The following is a 19,165-nucleotide window of genomic DNA, read 5'->3' on the forward strand; positions in this document are numbered from 1 at the left end:
AAAACAAATGCCAAATGTTTTCTCTGATATAAGGATGCTGATTGATAATGGGGTGGGGGAGTATGGGAGGAATAGACAAATTCTAGATAGGGGAAAGGGAAGGGAGAAAAAGAGAAGGGCCATGGAGGTAGAAAAAGCAGTGGGATGAGGTGGACATCATTATTCTAAGTATATATACGAAGACACGGGTGGTGTGACTCTACATTGTGTACAACCAGAGGTATGCAGAATTGTGCTATATATGTATAATATGAATTGAAATGTCATATATAACAAATTAGAATAAATTTTAAAAAAATAGGGATTGAACAATCCAGGGACACTTAACCACTGGGGGTCGGGGGGGGGGGGGGGAAATCACTGGTGTAGCTACAGTGGCAATGGAAGACTGAATCACGTTCCTTTTTTCTCTAAGTGTAAGACCTAGATTTACATGCTCCTGAATTTCTCCTTTTTTATTCTTATAGCACTCCCTTTGTGCTGTGACTTCAGATATCTAAGCCTTTGTCTTTTTGTTCTTGTCTGTGGTTTAATAAGAAGATAGAGGGTAAAATGAATTTCTCTACGTTGTGAAAATTTAAGGTTGAGATAGTGTTTTTTAGAATTTATAATATAGGGATTTGATGTCCAGGGAAACTGTCCATAATTATAGTGTGTTGCTTAATGTTTATATATACATCCATTAGCATATTTCTAATAATATCTGTGCTCTTATTCGATATTTTAAAATAACCCACAAATATTCAAGAACTTGTTCAAACAGCTTGTGAACTGTGTATGACCCTAAAGTTTTTATGGTTAACATTTAATTGGTCCTTTGGTTTTTTCTTTCTTTTTTTTTTTTTTTTAAATCATAGAACATCTCCTAAGTGATGCTGTAGCTAAACAGATTTGGGTAGTTAAGGTATTACCCAGGTAATTCAAATGAACAAACAATTAGGATAAATATTTGTCTCTTGAGGATGATCTTGGTTGTAGCCTTATTGAGGCACAGATATTACTCCATATTGGTCCTAATATTGTAAGATATTCATGAGTTACTGTAAATAATTGTGCTCCAGAATTTTATAGAATAATTATAATGAATCTTGAAGTGGTGTTTATGACATCAACCAAGCTGAAAGAAATATTTCTACAAGAGTTTGCATTCATTTTTCAAGCCAAAAATTTTAAATGGAGCTTAGCAACTGAAAGTTTCTCGTTAAGAAATGAATTATTTCAAATAGGGGTATAAAAGAAAACAGTTGTTTTAGAAATTTCAAGTATCACACTGTAGATTATTTTTAATGTTAAAAATAATGATGGACTTAGAGTTACTGCCAGGAAGAAAAGTGACTTCAGGCCATGAGGTTCAAAACATGCAGAAACCTCCAGTGTATCAAACCAACTTTCTGGAATAGACCCAAGAGTCTCTGTCTATGAACAGTTGTTTTTGTATTTGTGGGATTTTAACCGACAGTTAAACAGACCAGAAAAGAAGACAGTGAGATGTGTAGTTGATCAATGTAGAGAAAGAATATTTATGCTTTCAGTCACCTACCTATTAAGTATGGAAATCATTTCGTAACAGCAGTGCTGCTTATGTTTTTCTGTATACTATCAGTGTGTTCTAAATTGCTCTTTTTTTCCTGGGGTATTAGTTGAGTTGAAGGATAAAAGCACATGACTCCAGTTTTATTCTGTTTTTTTTGTTTGTTTTTTGCCTTTCTTTAGCCAAGACAAATACTCCATGTATTCAGTTTTATACACTTGTGTGTTTCTCTGTAGAGTTAGGCAAATGTCCGTTTGTTCAATTTCTCATGTTCCATATATGATCAATTACTACCTGGTAGGAATTTTTCCTTAGAAGTTCCCATTAGCAAAGAATTTATCCAGTTTTATCCTAATTTGATTCATAAATCTCTTCTCAGCCAGGCCCATGACATGCATATCATCTCAGTGTCTCAGGAGGCTGAGGCAGGAGGATCACAAGCTCAAGGCCAGCCTGGGCAATTTAGCAAGCCCAATTTCAGCTATTTAGCAAGATCCTGTCTCAAAAATAAAAATAAAAAGGAAAGAGGATGTAGCTCAGCAGTAAAGCACCCCTGGGTTTAATCCCAATGTCAAAATTAATAAATAAATAAATCTCTTACCAACACTTTCTAATAAACCTTTGCTTAGCTGCTGAGTTCTGTTAACAAACATGTCAGACATAGCAGGGTTATGATTTTATTTGTGTTTATGCAGCTTGGAATTTGCTGACCTTTTTGGATTTGTGGGCTAAATTCATCGGTGGGAAAAATTTTGGCCATTATCTCTTTAGATATTTTCCCACCACCACCTTTTTTCCCTCCTCTATCTGAGATTCTAGGAGTCCTTTGAACTCTGTTACTTATCCTCTGTTCTACTTTTTGCATTAATTTTCTCTTTAATTCAGTTTGTATATTTTGTTGCCCTGTGTTCCAATTTATTATTGCTGACTTCTGCTATTAAATGTATGGAGTATTTTCTACTTTTCAAATGTTGATTTGATTCTTTATAGTAGATTCCAATAGATTTTTTTAATTGAAATCATCTTTTCAGCTATTTTTTTTTAAGAAAGAGAGAGAATTTTTAATATTTATTTTTTAGTTTTCGGCGGACACATCTTTGTTTGTATGTGGTGCTGAGGATCCAACCCAGGCCGCACGCATGCCAGGCGAGCGTGCTACCGCTTGAGCCACATCCCCAGCCCATCTTTTCAGCTCTTTAACCCATCTTTTCCTCTGTATTTTTGGATATACTGATCATGGTTTTTAAAGTACCTATCAGAACATTCATTCCATTATCTGATTCACCTATGAGTCTTTCTGTTACTTGGGGTTTTTTCCCTTGGTTTTTAGTCATTTGTTGTTTTTTAGTTTTGGTGGTGGGTGGTGATTGCTTCAACCTTATCAAGGCTTAGTTTTAGGCTTTTTAGGACTGGTCTGTTTCTGCTTTAGCCTTATTCCTGGAATTATAGTCTTTACTTCTAGGGTGTGGTACTCCAAGTTTGTGCTTCTTATTCCTTAGAGTGGGACCCTTATACTTCTAGGGCATGAGGCTTCTGAGTTCTTAACTGAAAGTCCCTTCTGCCTTTGAGTCTCCCTGTAACTCCTTGCTCTTGGGTTTCATGGAGTCTCACCTGGAATATGCTCAAGTTAGGAGTTAATCAGTGACTTGAGGAGAATTTGAATGTAGCTTTTTGAGCTCCTCCTTTCTGGTTCCATCCTTTCTGAGATTTTGCCAATGAATTCTCAGCTGCTTTGACAACTTTAACTTTTCAGTTACTTTTGACTACATTATTTCATGATTCTAAACATAGCACATATTCTAACCATTCTGAATTATGGTAATAAACAGTTCCCAAGTAAGGGGGGAAAAAACTGACAAAAAGCATAGCTGAGGTTGGGGATATCTCAGTGGTAGAATGCATTATTATCCCAGCAGCAAAAAAAAAAAGAAAAGAAAGAAATTTGGTCTTTGTTGAAAATTATCATTAAAAAATGAAAACTAAATACAGCCTTTAGGCCACCACTTACCATGTAATTGACTACTCTAGTAAATAAAATCTCTAGTTTGACACTGATTTGATTCATAAAACCCTTCACAGTATCTCCTAATAAACATTATGCCTTACCTGTTCTCCTCAGTTAACAGACTTATAAACATAGCTATATATTTCTCAGTCCATAGGAAAATAGGAGTTATAAATTGAAAGAGGACTAGCAGTTTGGGTGGTATGAGTCATAAACAATAAGATTTGATGTCAGTGAAGATAGGTCTATCCTCTCATGATAGGTTCCTGAGCCCTCTGCTGACCACAGAGCACTGTGCTGGCCAGACCACAAATCTGTCTCATTCTATGACAATTTTTGTAGTGAAATCTGGATCCCATTTTGCCCGAGTTACATTGTGACATGTGTGGTTTCCCTGGCATTTGCCTTGTGCAGGGCAGTGAAGTCAGTGTAATTCAATGGAAGGAGAATACTATGTCCTTAATTCCTTGGTATAATCTTTCTGAAACCTTCATAGTTAAAAATCAAAATAAAAGATTTAACAACGCTAGTTTTCTTCATTCATTTACTTCCCCTAGTTGACCACACTCTTAACTATTAGCTAGAATGTGGTAATTTGAGGAAAGGTATCCTGCCACTGAACCAAGTATACTTAGTACAGGGGTCAAAATGCCTCAAAGGAGAGTCTCATGCTAACAGAGTTGCTTGCATTTTCTCTACTGCTTCTTGTGCTGCCGTCATTTCCCATCCCACTCACTGTCTACGCTTGCTCTTAGCCCTTCTCAGGATCCAGTGCTCCAGGAAGGATCAGTTCTGTGTGGAGCTGTTTTCAGAGTTCTTTGTTGTGGCTTCCTGCCATTGACTTCTCCAGCCTGAAGCATGCTTTATGCTAGTTATTTTAAGTGTGGCTCCTTCCTAACCAAAACAGGAAGCTCTCCCTGTAGGAAAATCAAGTGCTTTTGATCCTTTTAGCGCCCCCCCTTTTGTTTTTTTACTAGTCTTCTCTGAATCAGAACACTTCCATTTTCTTGTCTACTGCCAGGAGTGCATTTCTTTATATTAATAGGAAGTAATCTCTGTGCTTTGTGTAACATTTTACCAAATTGCTCTGTCTTCTTGGAGCAGTCTTCTTGTTGCAGGATCTTCTCTTTTTTATCTTTTGAATGTTACATTGGTTATCTATTTCTGTATAACACTACCCCCAAAATTTAGCAGATTAAAATATTTAACAAACATTTATCATTAGTTTCTGTGGATCAGAAATCCAGGGGCAGCTTACCTGAGTAGTTCTGGCTCAAGACTTTTCATGAGCTACACTCAAGCTGTCAACCAGCTGAAGGCTCACTTACATGGTTGTTAGCTGCCTTCAGTTCCTTGCTGACTCTTGGCCACAGTTCTGTTTTCCACCACATGGTCCTCTTCCTAGGCTTAGGACAGGGCAGCTGGGTTTCTCCCAGAGTGAATAATGTGTGAGAAGAGAAGATACAGAAAGCCAGGGACAGAGTCCAGAATCTGCAATCTTTTATAACTGTCGTTACCACTTTCTTTGGGTCATGCAGGCCAACCCTGGTACTACATGAGAGGGGACTGACTCCACAAAGCTGTGAATTCCAGGTGATAGGGACAGGCTTTTGGGAGCCATCTTATTTATTTATTCCTATTTTACAGAAGGTTTTTATACATTGCATTTCATTAATTCAGACCCCATTTCTCAGCATTGAAATAGTTTATTTAGAGATCTAAGAAAAACTTTTGGTTTGGTTTGTTAATAGAGAATGAAAATTTCTGTGGTGCAGAAGCCATAAGAATATCTCTATTATGCACTGTCAGGGGTCTTCAGGGGAAGAAAGCCTAATCAAACCCACAAACAAATGAATGATCCTTTAGCAAAAATTGAAACAATCTCTGTTTGTCATCTTTCAATGTGGATTTTGTTGCTGTTCTCATTCAGATTGTTAGGTATCTTTAGTGAAATGAAGATAATGGGGAAGTTTCCTATTACTTAGTTCCAGTTACATATAAGTCCGCCAACATTTTAACCTAAATCCCATGTCTTTCTTTCTGATTTGATTTGGAAAATAAAAAGAGAGTAATCATGTGTGTGCCTCTTGAGTCCAAAAACCACAGATCAGATTCATTGGCTATTTATTTTGGATTGTTAAAATATTCAAAAGTGAGATTTTAATTTCCACAGAAATGCCCAGCTTTGATGGTAAAACGTCTTTGAGCATTATCAAAGTTTTATCATTATTCTGGGTGCTAAATTAAAATGGGCCCCTGTTTTCCTAATCTTCAGGTTGTATAGCTTTGAAATTTTCTGCTTATTCCTATTCAATTTTCTAATTTAAATGACAGTAGCAGTTCTGCAATTATCACCATCTAAGACACTTTATTAAATGAAGAATTTTTAAAGCCAACACTGAAATTTATGCTGTTGAATATCCGTCAAACTTCAGCCGATTTCTTATTAAGGAACCAACCAGCACAGTCATGGTTTACAAGTTAGAATTAATTGAGTTGGGAATTTTCACTATTTAACGTTTTCCTGCATCCTGTTCGTGCTTATCTTTCATTTGATTGTATTAGTGGCTCAGAACAAATAAAAATTTATAATTGTCAAAGCATTAAGGTTACTATTGAGTAATATGGATTTCAGAGCCAGTTTCAGTTCTCTAGGCATTTGATTTGCTGGTAGGGTGAGGTTTGGGGGCTTTGTAGCCTTCTGCTAAGAGTTAATTGGACTTTGCAAACAAAGATTATAAAAACATTAGATCTAGGATTAGGACTTTTTGTGCTAAATTCTTTGTATTTGGTGGGGACATTGGGCAGTATATTGTGTATAAATATTTACAGTCAGGTAGTATTCTAATCAGGTTGTGTTGATTTGTTATCAGATCTGCCTGTATTATGAAGATATACAATAGTCTTTTTCTAAGTCTGACATTTACACTGATTTACTGATTGTTCCTGCATCAATATTGACCTGGTTCAAGAGATTGTTTGCCTATATGCAGGTGGGAAGGAAACTAGAATGAAAGAAAAGCCCTTCTTACATATAACAGGAACCAGTCCCAGACACTTACTATTTACATTGTATTTTGGGACAACAAAATAAAATATTATAAAATAATCATATAGGAATCATATAGGAAGATGCAGTGGCCTTTGGGTATCATTTTTTAATGTAGTTTTTAGTTGTAGATGGACACAATACCTTTATTTTATTTGTTTATTTTTTTATGTGGTACCAGGGATCGAACATGTGCTAGGCAATTGCTTTACCACTGAGCCACAGCCCCAGCCAGGGTGTCATTTTTATACAGCCTTTCTTTTAATTTTTTTTCATTGGTGCATTATAATTATACGTAACAGTGGAATTCACTGTAAAACCAGTCCTTCTGTGTTACAGAAATATTTAGAATACTCTTGGAGGGTTTTTTTTTTAATATCACAAATTGTCTCTGTGATTTTAACTACTAATCCAAATAATTCTCCAAGAATATTTTCTGAATCTCTAATACAGGAAATGAAATTTATTAATGCCTATAACTTGCTGAGAAACGATGCAGGCTCACTTGTCTGGTACTGAAAAGAGAATCGTATATCTTGGGCCCTTGCATGTATTGATTCACTCAGTCAGAGTCAGCTAGCATTTACTGTATGCCAAGTTCTAAATTGGGAAATTGACTAATGAGTAACAAAAGTGTAGTCTGTTGGGGGAGGTAAGAATACAAATAAATAATTTTAAAATGTGGAATAAATACTGGTTTTTAAAGTCATTGGAGGCACTGAATTGATCATTGAAATTTTATTATAGTTAATTGTAGCTTTTTAAAATTGCTTTTAGTAAACTGAAAGTTCACTTATTTATATCTCTAATGTGAATGGAAAACTTTTCAGATTCTTTTTTGTTATTTTTATAAAGAGATAACTGCCACTAAAAATTGAAAAATGATTTGCAATCGTAATTTCCATCTACATTTCAATGGTTATAATGTAGAAATGTTTAGTAGGTAAATTTGAAAGAGAGTATATTTGGTAATATTAAGATTGTATTACCATCCCCAAAATAATGAAGAAAATATTGACAGAAAGAAAATAAAGAATAATTGATAGCAAAAATGTTCTTCTGGACATTGGATTCACAGGTTTTTCCTTTATAGTTTCCTTTCTTTCTCTTTTTGGTGCTAAGCATGCCCTGTCTTTGAGCTTCATCCCAGCCCCCAAAGCTACTTTCTTCCTTGAAAAAAAATTTTTTTTTAAAAATATGCAGGCTCAAATGCCTTGGCAATCCTGGTCAGTAACTTGAATCTCAGTTGCATTTAGCGTACTTCCTCTGGCTGGGAAGAGGGTTTTCTGGAAGAGATTAACCTGAAACTGACAGTACAAATTATATAGTTGGAATCAGGTTTTTTTATTTTTTAATTTTTTTTTTAAGATACTTTGCTTTCCTTTCTGCTGTCCCATGAGAAGGCTCTCAGATGCCTTTTTTTTTTTTTTTAAAGTGGTACTAGAGATTTAACCCAGGGCACTCCACCTCTGAGCTACATTCCCAGCCCTATTTTTATTTTATTTTATTTTGAGACAGGAACTCAGTAATACACCTCCTACATCCTGATATAAGGACAGTTCACCAATCCCAGTTTGAGGTTGCTTTTCCTTCACAATTCAGAAACCCAGTGTGAAAGGATTCAACTTTCAAGAAAAAATTTTAACCAATAAATAAATATAAATAAAATTTTTCATAATATTGTGAAATAATTAATTTTCAGTGATTAAAAACATTTGGGTTGGGCTGGGGTTATGGCTCAGTGGTAGAGCACTTACCTAGCATGCGTTCGATTCTCAGCACCACATATAAACAAATAAATAAATAAAGGTCCATCAATAACTAATAAAAATTTTTTAAAATTTGTGTTTACTTGACATAATCAGTGCTAAAAACAGTGATTTTTTAATAAGTATTTTAGTGATTTATCATTTATTCACAAATGTTATTAAAATTTAAGGATTGCATACCCCAAATTCAGTTTAATTCAGTAACCATGATTGATTATCTGTTTTGAATGAGGTACCTTGATGAATGGTGTGGACACAGTAGAGTTCATGTAGTCTGAATTTTATTTTATAAATAAGGAAACTGAGGCCCCATTTCTTATACTAGGTTGTACTCTCTAAATGTTAGATGAACTGGTGGTTTCTCCTCTAGGCTAAAAGGAATTTCAAAATAGTGGGGACTAGACTTAGAAAGGTATTGGTGCTACATTGTAGTAGATACACACACACACACACACACACACACACATCCCGCCCCTCCCCAGTACTAGGGATTGAACAAAGGACCTCATGCAAGCTAGGCATGTGCTCTACCACTGAGTGGTAATCCCCAGCCTACCACACCCAGATTACAGTGGAGCTAAACATTTCACATCATCTAGTGATGTAGCTGTCATAATATAGGACAGCACATTAGTCACGTGTTGGTGATGATGCTGATATAAACAAACCCATATCCCAGTACTATAAAAATATAGCATATACAATTATGTACATCACATAATACTTGATGATAATAAATAACTATGTTACTGGTTTATGTATTTACTATATGTATATATCTATACCTTTTGTCATTTTTTTTTTTGTGTGTGTGTGTGTGGCATTGAGGATTGAACCCAGGGCCTTGTGCATACAAGGCAAGCACTCTACCAACTGAGCTATATCCCCAGCCCCAATATTTTTTAATTTTATTTTTTACAATATTGAATCCAGCAGTTTACCAATGAGCTACATTGCTGAGGGCCATAGACAAGTCAAAATGACGCATGGCATTTTTGCCAGAACGGAGTGGTTGAGAGGTGACACTAGCAAGCCATTGAGATGATAATGGTTATGTTAAGCTGTGTATTCAATTGTAATATTAGACCCGTGCTGTCCGCCTTGGCCTGCTACTTTGGAGTTCCCAGTTGAGTTTGGTTGAGCTCTCGTGGGGATTCCTGAAGAGTTCGCCTTGGTTGGTGGTTCCTGGAGGAGCCGCGTGCATGGCGTTCAGGGGAGTTCCCGCGGAGTGTGTGTGGAGTGTGCTGGTGGAGTTTAGAAATAAAGTTTGTTCCTGCTTGAGTGGCTCATGATTTGTGCCCAGCCAGACTGCGGCATTACATTCCTGGCCCTTTTCATTTTGAGATAGGGTCTTAATAAATTGCCCATGCTGGCCCCAAACTTGTGATCCTCCTGCCTCAACTTCACCAGTATCTGGGATTATAGCATGCACCACCACACTTCACTATATCTTTTATAATTACTTTAGAGTGTAATACTTCTGCTTCCCCCCCAAAAAAAAGAAGAAGAAGGTTTACTGTATAGCAATATCCTGTGTTACACCAATAGAAGCCTCATACATCTCATGTTTACCACATCTCTTCACTGCATCAAAAGGCCACATCAAATGAAGAATTGTTGTGATGATCTAGGCAGGAAGAATAATTGTTATCTGTAAAGTTTCTGCTGTGTGCCATACTATGTTGTAAGCATTTTACATATATTTACTAATTTAATCCTCCAGTAACCTATAAGGTAGGTAATGCTTTTTAGGTCCAGTTTGCAGATGAGAAAACTAAAACACAGATGATTCAATAACTTGCCCAAGGTTCACAGTTACTAAAGGTTTATGGTCAAGATTCTAACCTAAGAGGCCTGGCTTTAAGCCTAAAGTCAGTAGCTACACTATGCTTTCATTATCCTCATACCCCATTCCATTATCCCTATAATAACATTTTGAAGTGTAGGTACTACTTTACTTATTTCAGATGAGGAAATAAGAGCTTAAGAAATGGATGTCTGTAAAGCAAATTAGGAAAACAATTCTATTTGCAATACTATCTAGAATATTTAAATACTTAGGAATAAATCTAACCAAGAAGGTGAAAGATGTATATGCTGAAAACTATAAAGCATTGCCAAAATAAATTAGACATTAAATAAATGGGAAGATAACTATGTTCTTGGTTAAGTAAACTTAACATTGTTAACATGTCCATACTATGCAAAGTGACCTACAGATTTACTGTAGTTCCTTCCAAATTCCAAGAGCCTTTTTCAAAGAAATGAAAGAGTACATCTTCAGATTCAAGAGACAAAATAGTCTTGAAAAGAAAAAAAGGGGTTGTTTCTACCTTTTGGCTTATGTGAATGATGCTGCTATGAATATCAAACAAATATCTGTTTATATATCTGTTTGACACACAGATATCAAGAGATATTGCTTTCAGTTCTTTGGGATATACACAGCACCTAGGAATGGAATTGTTGGATTATATTGTAGCTCTGGTTCAGCACTTTGAAAACCTGCCAAACTGTTTTGCTGAATTCATCCTGACTTTAAAATTTATTACAGAGCTATTGTAATTAAAGTGGTATGGTATCAGTACAAGGACAAAAATATAGACCAGAGGAATAGAGTGGAGAGAAATGAAATAAAAGCTTACCTATGTGGTTAAATGATTGTTAACAAGAGTACCAAACCCTTCACTTGGAAAAGAACAATCTTTTCAATAATTTGTGCTGAGAAAACTGGATCTCCATATGCAAAAGAATGAAATTGGACTTGCATTCTTGCATGATAAAAATGAACTAGAAATGGATCAAAGATATAAACTTAAGAGCTAAAACCAATACAACTCTTAAAAGACTTAGGGAAGATCTTCATAACATTGTGCTTGACAGTGAATTCATGAATATGACAAAAGAAGTGACAACAGAAGCAGAGGCAACAAAAGAAAAAATAGATACACTGGACTTCATCAAAATTTAAAATTTTGTACATCAAAGGACACTATTGAGAAAGTGAAAAAACAACCTATCCAATGGGAGAAAATATTTGCAATCATATATATATGATTAAAGATTGATATACAGAATGTATATGAAGAACTCCTACAGTTTAATTACACAAAAAGAACCCAATTAAAAAATGGGCAAAATATTTGAATAGATATTTCTCTAAAGAAGATATTAGAATGGCTAGTAAGCATGAAAGGATGCTTACTATCATTAGTAATTAGGGAAATACATATCAAAACCATAAGGAGATATTACTTATGCCTAGTAGGATGGCTATAATACTAATTTAACTTTTATTTATTTTTGGTACTGGGGATTGAACCCAGGGGCACTTAACTACTGAGCCACACCACAGTCCTTTTTTATATTTTATTTAGAGACAGGGTCTCACTAAGTTGCTGAAGCTGGCTTTGAACTTGCAATCTTCCTGCCTCAGCCTCCAGAGCTGCTGGTATTATAGGTTTGTGCCACTGCCCCCAGCTACATTAGTTATTTTTAATAGGATGATAATAAGTATTGGCAAGCATGTGGATGCATTGGAACTCTCCTGCATTGCTGATGGCAATGTCAAATGGTGCATGCACCATGAAGAACACTTTGGTAGGTCCTCAGTATTTGAACATAGCATAATAACCCAGCAGTTTCATTCCTAGTCACTGTATATATTCAAAAGAATTGAAAGTGAGGACTCTGATATTTGCATACTTATGTTCATAGCATCATTATTCACAGAAGCCAAAGGCGTGAACATCCCAAGTGTTCATGATCAGATGAATGGAGAAACAAAATATTATATATAAATACAATGGGATATTATTCAAAAATAGGGTTTTTTTTTTCCTTTTGGAGTGTGGATTGAACTCAGAGGCACTCTACCACTGAGCTACATCTCCAGCCCTTTTTTTGTTTATTTGAGATGGGGTCTTACTCAGTTGCTCAGGTCAGCCTTGAACTTGTGATCCTTCTGTCTCAAGACTCCTGAGTATCTGGGATTACAGGTGTGCATCACCACATAGCATAGGCATGTAATTTTGATGTATTCCACAACATTGATGGACCTAGAAAACGTGCTACATAAAATAAAGCAGACACAGGACAAATATTGTATGATTCCACTTAATATGAGGTATCCAAAGTAGTCAGGTTCACAGAAACAGAGTATAATGGTGGGTTACCAGGGTTGTGGGGAGGGGAATGTGAACAATTATTCAGTAGGTACAGAGCTTATGCTAGAGATGATGAAAAAGTTTGGGTATAGATAGTGGTGATGGGCATAACACTATTGTGATTATGTTTAATGCTCCTGAATTGTACATTTGCAAATAGATTTTAACCAGAATATCATTTTAAGATATTTTGCTATATAATTATACCATAATGGGCTGGGGTTGTGGCTCAGCAGTGGAGTGCTTACCTAGCACATGTAAGGCGCTGGGTTTGAGCCTTAGCACCACATAAAAATAAATAAAATAAAGGTATTGTGTCCAACTACAAGTAAAAAAAAATTTTTAAAAATAATTATACCATAATAAAGTTGTCTTAGCTGGGCATGGTGGCACACATCTGTAATCCCAGTAGCTCAGGAGGCAGATGCAGGAGGTTTAAAAGCAGCCTCAGTGACTTATTGAGGCTCTAAGCAACTTTGTGAGACCCTGTCTCAAAATAAAAATAAAAAAAGATCTGGGGATGTGGCGCAGTGGGTTATCAGGATTGAACCTCTGGGTTCAATCCTGATAAATAAATAAAATAAAGGTATGTGGTACCAAAAAAAAAAAAAAAAGGCAGGGGGAAGGTTAAGGAACTTTCCCAAAATTACTGTTGTAAGTGAAAGAAGCTAAGTTTCAAACTTGGGCTGGCTGAAGACTCTTGGAGGTAGAGTGGAGAATCAATTCTACCTCTGCTGGGCATTTTGGAGGATCTTCCCCAAAGCAGGAATACTAAAAATGGGAAATTTTGTTTTTTATTTAAAGCAGCTTGTTATATCTGTCAGTGGCCCTAAAGTTTTTTAAATCTAAATGTATCAACTGTTCTTAGTGGTTCAGAGTTGGCTACTCCTAAACTCTGCCACTCTTTAAAAACAAGTGTTTTTTCTTTTTCTTTTTTTTTTTTTTGTACAATATGAAAGGATAAATGTTTAAATGATAAAATCATTGCTAGCATACAAATAAAAAAATGTCAAAGATTTTAATGATTCATTAGTTAGTAAAAGAACCAATAAGATGTTACATCCACTTCAGTGGAGAATCCAAAAACACCAGACACATTTGTAGACAATCAGGAATGCTGAGATTAATTTAAGAGATTCAAAACCTGCTTATTGGGAAGGGAGGAATCAGTTGCACCTCTAGAAGACAAAATTCATTTCATGTCTATGAACAAGAAACATTTGCATTGCTAAATAGTTTTATACAACTTACAAACAACAGACCCAGACAACCCAGAAGGGTACACTAGACTCAACACCCAGTAGTCTATTTTTGTTCATTTTGAAAGTCTTTTATAGTTTTCCCTGACAACAGTCCTAGAAGGGAGTCTGTCTGTTCATACCAGTTCATACCAGTTATGTTATTTATATGAATTATTTAGAGTAAGGAAAAAATACCTACCTACCTCCCTCTTTCTCTTTTGTTCTCCCTCCCTCCTTCCCTTCCTCCCTCTTTCTCTCTCAACAGAGTTCTATGTTGCCCAGATGACTTGAACTCAGTGGGCTCAAATAATGCTCCGCCCTTGGCCTCCCCAGTAGCTGGGACTATGGGAATGCCCCACTGAACCTGGTTCAAATAATCTAATCTCCAAATTTACCACCAGTTTCCTTTGTCTTGTCAAGGAACTCCTGAGCCATAGGTGGCCTTTCTGGACTGGACTATAGGGATAAAAAGTGTCTGTAGCTGAGAATCAGGAGTCTCAATAATATCTATGGTTGCTATCTACTACAGGCAATTTATTTAATCTCCCTGGGTCTTTTTCCTTTGTTATAAAATAGAGGATTGGACCAGATCTTTGAGTTTCTTCGCATCTTTTAAATTTTTATGTCTCATGGTTCTATCCTGTGCTTCCTGAATTTCCTAAGCTCCAGAATATAACCTAGGCATTCTCAAGGAACTGTCTTCCTAGGGACATTATATTAGTATGACAGAAACAGTAATAATCATTTCTGTGGAGAAGGAGTCCCCTCTGGACCTTGTTTTATTGCTGACTTAACAAATTCTGTACACCCCTTCCTTCTGTCCTCCACCCCTAGTTCACAAACATTAAAAACCTGCTTTTTTGTAAAAGTGAACACACAAATGTGGAAGAAGGAATTCCTGTTATACTTCTGTACCACAGAATTTATCTTTTGAACTCATGGAACTGGGCTTGAAAGGGTAAGCAGAATAGAAGGAATAAGAAGTGATAACTAAGATTCCCTGTCTTGAATAAAGATTATTGATATCCCAGGGATATCTGTAGTTAGATTGAGTTTTCTTCACATTCTGGGGAATTGTTGGTATTAGGCCTCCCTGTTACTTTCCACTGGTTGGATCATCTGCAAGAGACACCATTTTGCTGCAGGATTTATTTAAAAAGACAAGGAGTTAAAAAAAAAAAAAAAAGCTACTGGAGTTTCCTGAGGTTTTACATCCCAATATTCTTTCTCTTTACTCCTCTTGGATTATCTCCTTTTTTCTCTCCTTCCCACAGTGGTTCTGAAGCAAATTAGCAAGGCCCTAAGCAACTCAGCGAGACCCTTCCTCTATTAAATAAAGTGTAAAAAAGGGCTGGAATGTTAAGTACCCCTGGGTTTAATCCTGCTTTCATAGAAAACATGTTCTTGTGGCAAAGGAAAAAACCTGGGTGGAGAAGAACATTTGAGTTTCCCCAGTGACAGCTGCTTAGAAAAACCTAATCCTTCCTTCTGAGGAGTTTGTAGCTATAGAATTTCCCTTCACAATAGCTGTGGTGACATCAGCTCCAGAGTATGGCTCAGCTGGACTGGGAACACACCCACAGGTCTCTGCAGAGTCACCACAGTTCATGCAGCCCCAGCTACCATTTGCTTATCTGCTGCCTCAAGTGGTCAAACTCCTCCTTTTTGCTCTGACCATCTTGGCTGTGTGCTGAATTAAACTCAAAAAGACTGGTAATATCTGTGAAAGAAGAGCATGAAGATATCCTTGAGGAGAGTAAATTAGCTAAAAATACTTTAGCTCCTTCCCACTTTCTCACCAATTTTATTTAAAATAAAAGTAGTTGAGGGCTGCGGATGTAGCTCAGTTGGTAGAGTGCTTGCCTCAAATGCACAAGGCCCTGGGTTCAATCCCCAGCACCACAAAAAAAGTAGTTTAAGTAGGGTGGGGTTGAGCTAGCTTGTTGTACTCATTTTACTCTTCCATGACCTTTCTTTTCAACCTCTATTTAATAGCATTTTATTAAAGAGCACTTTATTATTATTAAGAATATGCTTCTAAGTTATTTGTAAAGTGAATTTTAATAGGTAGCATTTATAGTAAATATAATAGTAATACATAGGATAGCATAGGGCTAAGTCTTGAGTTTTTTAAAAGCATATTTTGAATTTATATATTCCCAATAGTTGTTTGATTGTGGTCAGAACCCTATCTATTCCTGTGTTGAAATTGGTTGTAGAGAGCACTTTGTTTTCTTTAAATGAAAGGTTTATAGAGTAAGAATATGTGGGTCTTGCCAGGCGAAGTGGTGCACACCTGTAATCCCAGAAGCTCAGGAAGCTGAAGAAGTAGGATTGTGAGTTCAAAGCCAGCCTCAGCAAATTAGCAAGGGCCTAAGCAACTGAGACCCTGCCTCTATTAAATAAAATGTAAAAAAGGACTGGGAATGTTAAGTGCCCCTGGGTTTAATTCTAGGAAGGAAGGAAGGAAGGAAGGAAGGGAGGGAGGGAGGGAAGGAAGGAAGGAAGGAAGGAAGGAAGGAAGGAAGGAAGGAGTCTTAGAAATCTATAATAATTATTATTCTAAAAGGGAGCTAATAGTGTAACTCAGTACCTCTCATTATTATCTTCTCCCCAAAACTCTCTGAGGATACTGTAATTATTCTGATTTTGCCAATTAGAAAACAGATGCAAAGAGGTAAAGTGACTTTGCGCAAGGCCAATTAGGAAGCCAGAGCCAGGTTTGAAAACTACTGTTTCATGTTAACCTCATAACACATGGAGTAACTTTTGTTAACATTTTGGACCATATCACTTGGTATATTGTATAAAAATCAGGCAGTGTGAAATTGTATGCCATCTCCTTTCTCTAGGTTAACGTTTCAAAAAAATATTTTTACATTACTTAAAAACACTTGGAAACCAGTGTTAGTGGCTGTGTAGTATTTTATCAGATGGATGTGCATGTTCCATGATCACTTAACCATGCTTCCAACATTCATTATTTATAGTGAGTCTGATTCTTGCTACTATGTAGAATGCTACTGTAACTTTATACATAAACTGTTATCTGTACTTTTTTATATGTTCTTAAGACTAGATTGCTACAAAAAAAAATAGAGGCTGAGATTTTGAACATTTGAAATGTTCAATATATTGCCAAATTACTTTCCTGAGAAATTAAATCATAAGCAACACTGAAAATATTTCTTCTCTTTAATGTTGGCCTTTGTTATTTCTTAAACTTCTTTACTATCTGTTTTATTTTAATAACCAGAAAAATGACATCTGGCTTTTATAACTTCTTTGCTTCTTAGAGAAACAATCATTTTAATATGCATATTAACCATTTTTAAACCATTATTTAGTCCAACAGAAGGGTACATAAATAAGAAACTACATAATTCCAGTAGAAAGGATTTGGGGGTGGGGGCTTCCATATTATGCCAGCACGTTGAAATTTTTGTTTCTGTTGTTTTTACCTTCCCTGAAAAAGTTTATCCTGCTTGAGTGTAACAGTCTTGGATAAGGCCTGTCTCGTCTTGGTGCTGATATCTTCTGACAGGGAGAACATGGATCTAGAACAGAGTGCTTGAAAACCTGTGCATGAGACTGGGAAGGTTTAATTGTATCTGGGCCTCATTCCCCAAATGGCATGTATAGGATGGTATTTTATTTGTTCTTTACTTTAATGAGGAATCAAGCATGTATTCTGTGAAAATTCAGCATTTCCTTGCTCTCTTGTTGTATTTCACAAGGTACAGTGGATTTTTAAAATTTTATTTATTTATTTGATATTGGGAATTGAACCCAGGGGCACTTTACCACTAAGCCACCTCCCCAGCCCTTTTTTTTTATTTTGAGACAGGGTCTTACTGAGTTGGTTAAGGGCCTCACTAAGTTGCTAAGGCTGGTCTTGAACTTGGGATCCTCCTGCCTCAGCCTCCTGAGTCACTGGGATTCCAGGTGTGTACCATTGCACCTGGCAGTGCGATCCTGTCACCCAGTTAGTTGGCACCATCTTCTTGACTGGCGCTTTAGTTCTCTAGGCTTATGTTCTTATATAGAAAATGACAATTTAAAGTGCAGATTAGTTCTGAGTTTGTTGAATATTTTACAGTACAGCTGCTGTGCCTGAATTATAATCCTTTGTATTATAAGGTCTAGTCTAGTTTTATTAGAAATAGCTGTCCCCACCCCTACCTACTCAGTACTCAGTACTCAAATTCAGGCTGAATTCAGTCCCACACTTTGAAAAGAATTGATGTCCTAAGGCATTGGTTACATAATTGTGGATAGGCTTTCACCCATCCAGCCTTGCTTCCTCCTGTAATAGTGAAATACAGGCTGGCAACAGTAATTTGATCTCAGAAAAGCTCACAAAGCCCCGCACACTGGAGAAACTTGCAGCCTCCCTGTACTGGCTGAAATTTCAAAGTACCACTTCCTTGCATCTTTGGAGTATAGTAACCTGAGACAAGTAGTGCTTTTCTTTCTGTGCATTAATTTTAATTAAGCAAAGACACCTGCTTTCTCTTCAGCTTTGAAATCTACATGTAGTTAAACTGATCACTGGAGTTTTTTTCCTAACCTGGGTCATTGGAATTGCTCTGAATAAATGTGTTGCAAGCAGAACAATAGGCAGAAAATCTACCATTTCACAAGCTACTAAGAAATCCAATAATTACTAGATTTTGTGAAACAAATGAGTGACATAAAAGAAGTTAGAAAGATCAGGAAGATTTCCTAGAATATGATTGGGCCAAACCTTGCAGGTGTGATTCTGAGAGTACATGTAATTCAAGACTCAGCACCTCTGATACAATAGGTGTATTGCACTTTACAGTCCACAAAGGATTTTCTTAACTTTCAGAACAGTCCCACCGAGACAGGTAGTGAGAGGTTTAACACTTTGCATAGCATCATTTGTTCTGCCAGATAGCCATAAAGTAGTGAGAATATGAATTGTTGTTTTCTTTCTGTATCACTTCTGATTCCATCTTAAAGAAGAGCCCAGCAAAGCCCAGGAGAATAGTCAGTAAATCAGCAGATGTCGCCTCAGGTATTTATGATTACTCCAAGATGTCTCCAGTTAGCATTAGAGTCTAAAATTAAGGCTTGCCACAGTTAACTATATTCAGTAATCACTTTGGAAAGAAAGAAATTAGTGGAAAAAAAGTTATTATAACTTCATGAGATATCAGAAAGGAGAAGAAAAAAGGAATGAAGAATCATAGCAGAACTAAAACAGAGACATATAATGTCAGGTAACAATGTAATTATTATATATTGCTTGTTAATACATAATAGTGATCACTTTTAGAAGGGAGTATATGTAAAGAGGTAACAAAAGTGGTAGAGTGCTTACCTAGCAAGTGTGAGGCACTGGGTTCAATTCTCAGCACCACATAATGAAGGTCCATTG

General features: G+C 36.3%; 1 protein-coding gene and 1 non-coding gene across 2 annotated transcripts in view; both read left to right on the plus strand.

Annotated features, from left to right (window-relative positions):
• Lonp2 (lon peptidase 2, peroxisomal) overlaps positions 1 to 19,165 on the plus strand; it is a 105,546-nt gene that overhangs the window by 71,075 nt on the left and 15,306 nt on the right. The window lies entirely within an intron of this gene.
• On the plus strand, positions 15,593 to 15,666 carry Trnal-caa (transfer RNA leucine (anticodon CAA)). The gene has a single exon. It is a non-coding gene; the product is annotated as a tRNA-Leu (tRNA).

This window comes from Marmota monax, unplaced genomic scaffold (genome assembly GCF_021218885.2).
Source record: "Marmota monax isolate L192 unplaced genomic scaffold, Marmota_monax_Labrador192_F-V1.1 WCK01_AAM20220418_F8-fsc00024, whole genome shotgun sequence".
Taxonomy (NCBI): Eukaryota; Metazoa; Chordata; class Mammalia; order Rodentia; family Sciuridae; genus Marmota; species Marmota monax.